This window comes from Lagenorhynchus albirostris, chromosome 19, assembly GCF_949774975.1.
Source record: "Lagenorhynchus albirostris chromosome 19, mLagAlb1.1, whole genome shotgun sequence".
In the NCBI taxonomy this organism is placed as follows: Eukaryota; Metazoa; Chordata; class Mammalia; order Artiodactyla; family Delphinidae; genus Lagenorhynchus; species Lagenorhynchus albirostris.
The window spans coordinates 55,661,513-55,668,460 of record NC_083113.1 but is presented as its reverse complement, the minus strand read 5'-3'; the positions used below and the strand labels follow the sequence as shown (position 1 = coordinate 55,668,460).

The 6,948-nt window shown below is 47.3% G+C and overlaps 1 long non-coding RNA gene across 6 annotated transcripts in view; it reads right to left on the bottom strand.

The window, feature by feature from the left end:
* Positions 1–620: 620 nt before the first annotated feature.
* Positions 621–6,948, bottom strand: part of LOC132509478 (uncharacterized) — a 31,811-nt gene continuing 25,483 nt past the window's right edge. For 2 of the 6 annotated variants that reach the window (XR_009537020.1, XR_009537025.1), the window contains exons 6-11: positions 6,546–6,639; positions 6,232–6,349; positions 3,703–3,945; positions 3,036–3,198; positions 1,842–2,034; positions 621–1,498 (exon numbers count right to left, since the gene is read on the bottom strand). This is a non-coding gene — a long non-coding RNA (uncharacterized LOC132509478). Of the gene's footprint in view, positions 1,499–1,841; positions 2,035–2,151; positions 2,914–3,035; positions 3,199–3,702; positions 3,946–6,231; positions 6,350–6,545; positions 6,640–6,948 lie in introns of those variants that run through there. The other 4 variants (XR_009537022.1, XR_009537023.1, XR_009537024.1 and 1 more) reach the window with 4 other exon arrangements.

Below are 6,948 nucleotides of genomic sequence, written 5' to 3'. Positions count from 1 at the left end.
CGCAACACTATTCTGGGTGTGTCTGTGATGGTGCTTCAGGATGAGGTCAGCATTTGAAACTGCAGACTCAGTAAAGGAGATGCCCTCCCCGGGGTGGGTGGGCCTCATCTAACCCGTGGATGGCTTGAGTAGAACAAAAGGCAGAGGAAGGAGGAAGCTGCCCCCCTTTTTCCTGCCTCCCTGCTTGGGCTGGGACATCTCATCTCATCTCCTGCCTTCACGCCCGGATTTTCACCATCAGCTCCCTTGGTTCTTAGACCTTTGGACTTGGACTGAGTTACACCAGCTACTTTCCTAGGGCCCCAGCTCCCTAGACAGCAGCTCGCAGGCCTGCTCAGCTTCCATCACTGAATGAGCCAATTCCTCATTATATACATTTTATATACATATATATACATTTTACATATATAAAATTTTATACACACTTATATACATTACACACACACACACACACACACACACACACACACACGTCCTGTTGGTTGTGTTTCTCTGGAAAATCCTAATACATCACTTTCTTTTTATAAATTGAAGTATAGTTGATTTACAATGTTTCAGGTGTACAGCAAAGTGACTGAGTTGCATATATATATTTTTTTCAGATTCTTTTCCATTATAGGTTATTATAAGATATTGACTATAGTTCCCTGTGCTATACAGTAGGTCCTTATTGTTTATCTATTTTATATATAATATGTTAATCCCATACTCCTACTTTCTCTCTCCCCCTTTCCCCTTTGGTGACCGTAAGTTTGTTTTCTATGTCTGTGAGTCTATTTCTGTTTTGTAAATAAGTGCATCTGTATCATATTTTTGATTCCACATATAAGTGATATCATACGATATTTGTCTTTGACTTACTTCGCTTAGTATGATAATCTCTAGTTCTATCGATCTTGCTGCAAATGGCATTATTTCATTCTTTTTTATGGCTGAGTAATATTCCATTGTATATATGTACCACATCTTCTTTATCCATTCCTCTGTTGATGGGCATTTACATTGCTTCCACGTCTTGGCTGTTGAAAATCCTAATACATTACTTCCTGGTGATGCCTTTGCTTTCTTATTTATCAGTGCACCAGGCACCTGGTCACTCCCCAACCCAATTCAGCTCTGGAAAGAACTGGGGGCGGGGGGGAGTGGGCAGGAGGGAACGGTGGAGGAAGGGTGAGGACAGGCTGTGGCTGAGTGTATGCGCGTGCATGTGCGTACGCACGCGTGTGGGAGGAGGGGCACGGCAGCAGAAGGTCTGCACCCGTGGTGGGCGGCTTGGCCTGCGCACCATTCTCCTCGCCCTCCTGCTCTCACCAGTACGTCACTGCGGGTGGAGCGGGCTCCGGCACCAACTCAGGACTTCTCTGTCCAATGGACTCTACAAGCAGACAGTACACACCGCACGGGAGCAGGGTCTTTACGTGAGCTTCCGTGGTTTGGCTTGGCCTCTCGTGCTCCAGTTTTGGCCTTGAGGAGAGCGTGTCCCAGAAAGCCGTCAGCCCTTCAGGAATAAAAGACCCATGGAGTAGACTGGAACCCAGCCCAGTGGCCAGAACAGAGCCAAGCCTCGCTCCCCCGCAGATGCATGAATGAGACATAAATACCTGGGGTAAGCCTGGAGCTTGGGACTATCGATTACACAGCATTGCTACAGAGAAACCTGACTTCTGTGGTGGCTGATCAGGTGCTGGGGGGCTGGAAGCAAGCGGTGGGGAAGGAGCGAGAAAGGGGGTCTGCCTCGTGGGGCCCACACTCTGAGCCATGAGCTTTGTCTGGGATTCAGACGGCGGCCTCCTGCTGCGCACTCCTGTTCCCACACTTCCTTCCCTGATACGTAACTGTACCTCTGGGCCACCGTCTCGGAGGCTCAAGCAGCCGTGGGTGAGAACGGCAATGGCAGCACCGCTTGTCCGGAGGAAAGACGTAGACGTCCCTTAACAGGAGCCAGGCTGAAATCCATGGGGTGTATTACAGGCAGATCGGATGGGCCAGACCACAGACATCCACTTGTAGAGGCATTTCACAAACAACCTGGGGCTGGAAAAGCAAGCAGTGGAATGATGCGGTCTGAATGATAATATTTACATAAAGATTAAAAACCTAAAACACAATACTGCATATTGTTTACGGATGCACAAAGCTGTGTTAAAAGTATAGAAACATACACGTGAAGGAGAAACACCAAATTGATGGCGGGAGACCGTCAGGAGGGGCGGGTGGGGGGGGAGGACTGGAACGGTACACAGGAGGCCTTCGCTGAATCGGTGATGCTTTGTTCCTTAAAAAAAACACATCTGAACAAACGTGACATTAGGCTGAGGTCTGATAGAGCTGTGTAGGGGCGCACAGGTATTCATCATCCCGTTCTCTCTCTTTGTCTGTGCGTTGGAAATAGTTCAGACAAAACTGCTTTAAAGGAAGAAACGTCCGTGGTGCGTGACGCGTGTGGGCAGAACAGGGGTGATGGTGGAGGGGAGACGTGGGCGTGTGAGTGGAGGTGACAGGGACGTGGCTGGAGGCCTGTGGCAGGCTGGACCCCTGGGAAGCCGGCTCTGGGATGGTGCTGACAAGTGGGCGTTTGTTGAGGAGGGGGGAGGGGACAGGTCAGCTGCCCCCCGGGAGCTGTGGAGCTGAGGTGGCCCTCAGAGCTGTCCCCAGCTGGGCCGAGACGGCCAGGCCTTCACACACCAGCACTGGTGGGTCACTGGGCGAGGGCCACCGGGAAGGGCCTGACGGTGGGTGCAGCTGAGCCACCTGCTGACAGGGCTGCCAGGAGCTGAGACGTGTCCCCATTGAGGGGGTCCGGGGGGCCCCACAGGTCACCTGCCACCCCAGGTCATTTGGGGCAAATTCATGAAGGACTCAGGAACCTGGACTGGGCTCTCAACAATTCCTTAGCACCCATGATGATCACACCTAGAATTTTAAATAACACTTCAAAAGAGGTACAATTTGAAGAAAATTCAAACCTGCAGAGAAGTCGCAAGGACAGAACAATGACCACCCCCTCACACATGCCCCTCACCCAGAATCCTCACCTGTTAACAACGTCCTCTGTCAGCATCTTCCCAGGAAGCCGCCCTCGACTTCTGGGGACACGTGCAGGGTCACGGCACTTGATCCTTCGAGAGGTCACCTGTGTCCCCTAGGAACAGGAACCTCCCCTTCCATAATCAGGATATGATGATCAAGTTCAGGAAGCTTAATATGATTGCACATATTACTTAATAATAATCCGTATTTCACTATCCAATCCTATGCTGGGCGGCAACTTCCCCCCAATCCAGGATCCCCCTAGGATCATTCCTTGCATTCTAGAGTCACGTTAAATAGCTTTTTAAAGGAACGCTATTTTGTGCTTTTTGGAAGTTTCCTGGCATTTTCCAGATTCAACTCACGGGGAGCCTCGGTGTGGAGAGAAGCCGCCCCCTGCCCCCGACCTCAGCTGGCCCCGGCGAGGGAGGGTCCGAGCCAGGCCCCCCTCTCCGTCTACCTCTCCTCTGTACGCTCCCCTCATCCTCCCAGGATGCTAATGGTGACCCGGGGAAGGTGTCGTCCGGCTCTTTCACTTGTGGTCTTTCCCCACAGCAAGCAGGGGAGTGAAGCCACTGAGAGGCCCAAGCTCCTTCATGAGGAGGGCTCTGGACCCACCAGGCTTCTCGGGTGTGCACCTGGGCAGGGTTGCTGAGCTGGGAGAATACGCACCTTAGGTTGGGTAGAGCTGGGTAGGGATGCTTCTAAATCGCATGCAGGTGCTCCCCTCGTTTCCAGCCCCACGGGGCGTCCTGCACGCCCATCGGAACTGGCCCCAAGAGCTGAAGCCCCTGTTCACGAGTGCACACCATCAGCTGGTGCCCAGCCATCTTCCACTATCAACCGGGCCTCTGACTTAACACATTCAGCCGCTGCCTTCTCTCTTCTGCCTTCACCCAGAAGCAGGGCAAATATCTATAAAAACACACGTAGTCATAGATACTGTCAGAGGTGCTTCAAGGTTTGGACAGACACTGTCACACGCAATTCACCGTTGGCATATCACACACAGCAATAATTCAACAGCCCTTTATGAAAACCCCTATTTGTTCAGGCCACTGTGGTTGGAGTTTCTGTGCCATCTGTCACGCATTCCTAATGGATACAACTTCCTACAGGTACAGCTGGCCGGAGCCTGAAGTTCACAGCAATGGATGCTTGCGCTATCATCTGTTGCTACTAGCAACACCTTGCAGTCTGATTCTGGCCCTGGAGAGACACTGCTTGGGTTCAAATCTTGACGCTGTTCCTGAGTGACCTGGGTCAAGTACTGAAGCCCTTTGAACCCCCATTTCCTCACCTGTAAGATGCAGATAATAGTATGAGAATTAAGTGAACTGGGGCAGTAAGCACTTGGGCAGTGCCTGAGCCGGCAAGCACACCCCCTGCTACCTGCTGGCGTTGGGTCACCGACCTGCCGGCCCTCCCAGGGATGGCTCCTCCCACAGAATGAACGTGGTGAACAAAATGTAATCATTTTATTTTTTGCATCAGTAGAAAAATATTGAAATCAATGGAAACATATTTGGACCATATGTACAGATTAATGGTCATATTCTTAAAACACAGAAAGATCCTGAAACAGAAAAACGGACAACCCAGTTTTTACAAATGGGCAAGGCACTTGCCCTGGCAATTCACAAAGAAGAACCATAAATGGCCGATAAACAATCACGAGTTCCACCAGTCACTGAAGAAAAGCACACGAAACCAACAGCGAGAGAAATTGTTTAGCTACCATTTTCAAATGATAGCATCAGGCCCCCATGTTGGTGAGACTGCAGGAAAAAGCACCTTTATCCCACACTGCTGGTGGGATTTAAAATTTCCGTCTTTCTAGGGTCAAGTTAGCAACATCTATCAAGGCTTTCTAAGCATTGAGTATCTATGAATTTATCTTAAGGAAATAATGACAAACGTGCTCAAGGAGCTTTGAGAATGTTCACTGCCTGCTGCTTATAAAGTGAACTGGATTCAACCTAAACATCCAACAAAAAGGGGTCATTTACATAAATTATGACACGTCCACACCATGAAAAACTTCGTACCTTTACACAGCAGTAGAAAAAATGTTTACTGATATAGAACATGTTCGCAGTTTACTGTTAGGTGAAGAAATAACTTAAATAAGAAACTGTACACATGGTAAATCCATTTGGGTAAAAAATGAAAAGTACACTTTCGCAAAGGAAAAATATTCAGAGTCATACACTCCCAAACTTTAACACTGTTCTTTCTGAATAGCAGAATTATGGGTAATTTTTATTTTCTTTTGATTTTTTTATATTTTCTAATCTCTTTATAATTTTATAGGCATCACATTTATTTTTCTTTAAATGGAAATAAGGTGTGATGACCCATGTAAACTAAAATTGGATAGGCATGGGAAAAATACTTCTTTTTGATATACTTTTTCAAAAACTGGTAATAAAAGGAGTTTTTCAAATTCCTTTGGAATCTTATAGTCTTTTTCAAAATTAGAGAAGAATCCAGTTGTATCAGTGGGCAGTGTAAATTCCATCAGGAGACTTTAACGGATTTACTCATTAAGAGCCTGACATGTGAGGCTAGAAACCCATTGAGAGTTTCAGCCTTTGTCTCACCCTGAATCCAACAAGAAGTGAAGTCTTCTGCTTAGCAGAGTGTTCATTACACAATAAATTGAATGTAGCCACTGAAGATATTCATGCAAATATCTTCATTAGTAAAATTATGCAATTAACCTGAAATACACGCTAAATGAAGCAGCCAAATTGTTGCATATCTTCCCAGCTCTTAATTATAATTTTGGTAATCAATTTTTCTCCTGATTACCAAAACGAAAAAAAAAAAAAAATCTTCAGCATATGCACAGATCTGAGGCTGAGCTGGAATGCGAGATAAAGCCCTGAATCGTTTTTAGCAAAGAAGGCCATTAACCTTTCCTGTGTTTTTGTTCATTGCAGGCATCTCCTGCTAATGCTCGTTGCTCAAGATGATTGGATTTTAACAAGAGCTTTTTGGATAAAGCATCAGTCCTTCCTGAACTGTACGTTTTGCAAGCGCCACTGTCATTAAAGGTTACGATTATCATCTTCCCAGCGTATATTTCTAAAATGGCTTTTGACTGCGGTGTAGAAATTTTCCCTAAGTGCAAAGGGACATCCAAGCTCACGCCCCAAGGTACTCAGACAACCCTGTCCTCGTGGTCACGTGTCCCACCTTCTCTGGTCTCTTGTTCCAATGTACTGAGTTAGAGGATTTGAGGGTGGGAAGACAACGCAGTACAGCAAAGCCCTGGGGGAGGTGCTTAGTCCTGGGGAGGCTCGATTTCTAGGATCTGTAAAATGGAGAAGAGAACAAATTCACAAGCCAGTGAGGATTGAGATGAGTAGAGTCTCTGGCACATGTAAAGGAGAAAATATATTTGCTGACATTTAGATTGATATCTTTTAACATGTTCTCCCTGAAACAGTCCACCTCCTAAGACTAAACCGGAAGTTATCACCTCTAGATAGGACAGGGCAGGTGGGTACCTGATGTTTCTAGCAAGATGTTGATTTTGACCATTTGACCTTAGAGTTCCTCCCAAGATGTCGAAATGCTGAATGCTCAGTCATGAGAGTAGAGCTGGGAAGAACACATATATGATATAGAGAGAAAAGCCAGGAAGGCAGGGCCTGGGAGGGCAGGTTGTGCACTGCACAAGGACGCCCTCTAAGGGGTGCCTGCCGTTCACGGCAGAGATGCTGTAGATTTGTGTATTTACCCTGAGAGTTTTCTAGATACAAAATCAGTACATTACAGTGATTTTCTGCCAGATGGAAGTAAAGTATGCTGAGGAAGGGACGCCTCTTTCTAAACTGCACAAAGACACTGTACAGGCTCCCGCGTGGGGCACGCCCTCTGTTGCTGACTCCACAGGAAATGTCTGGGGAG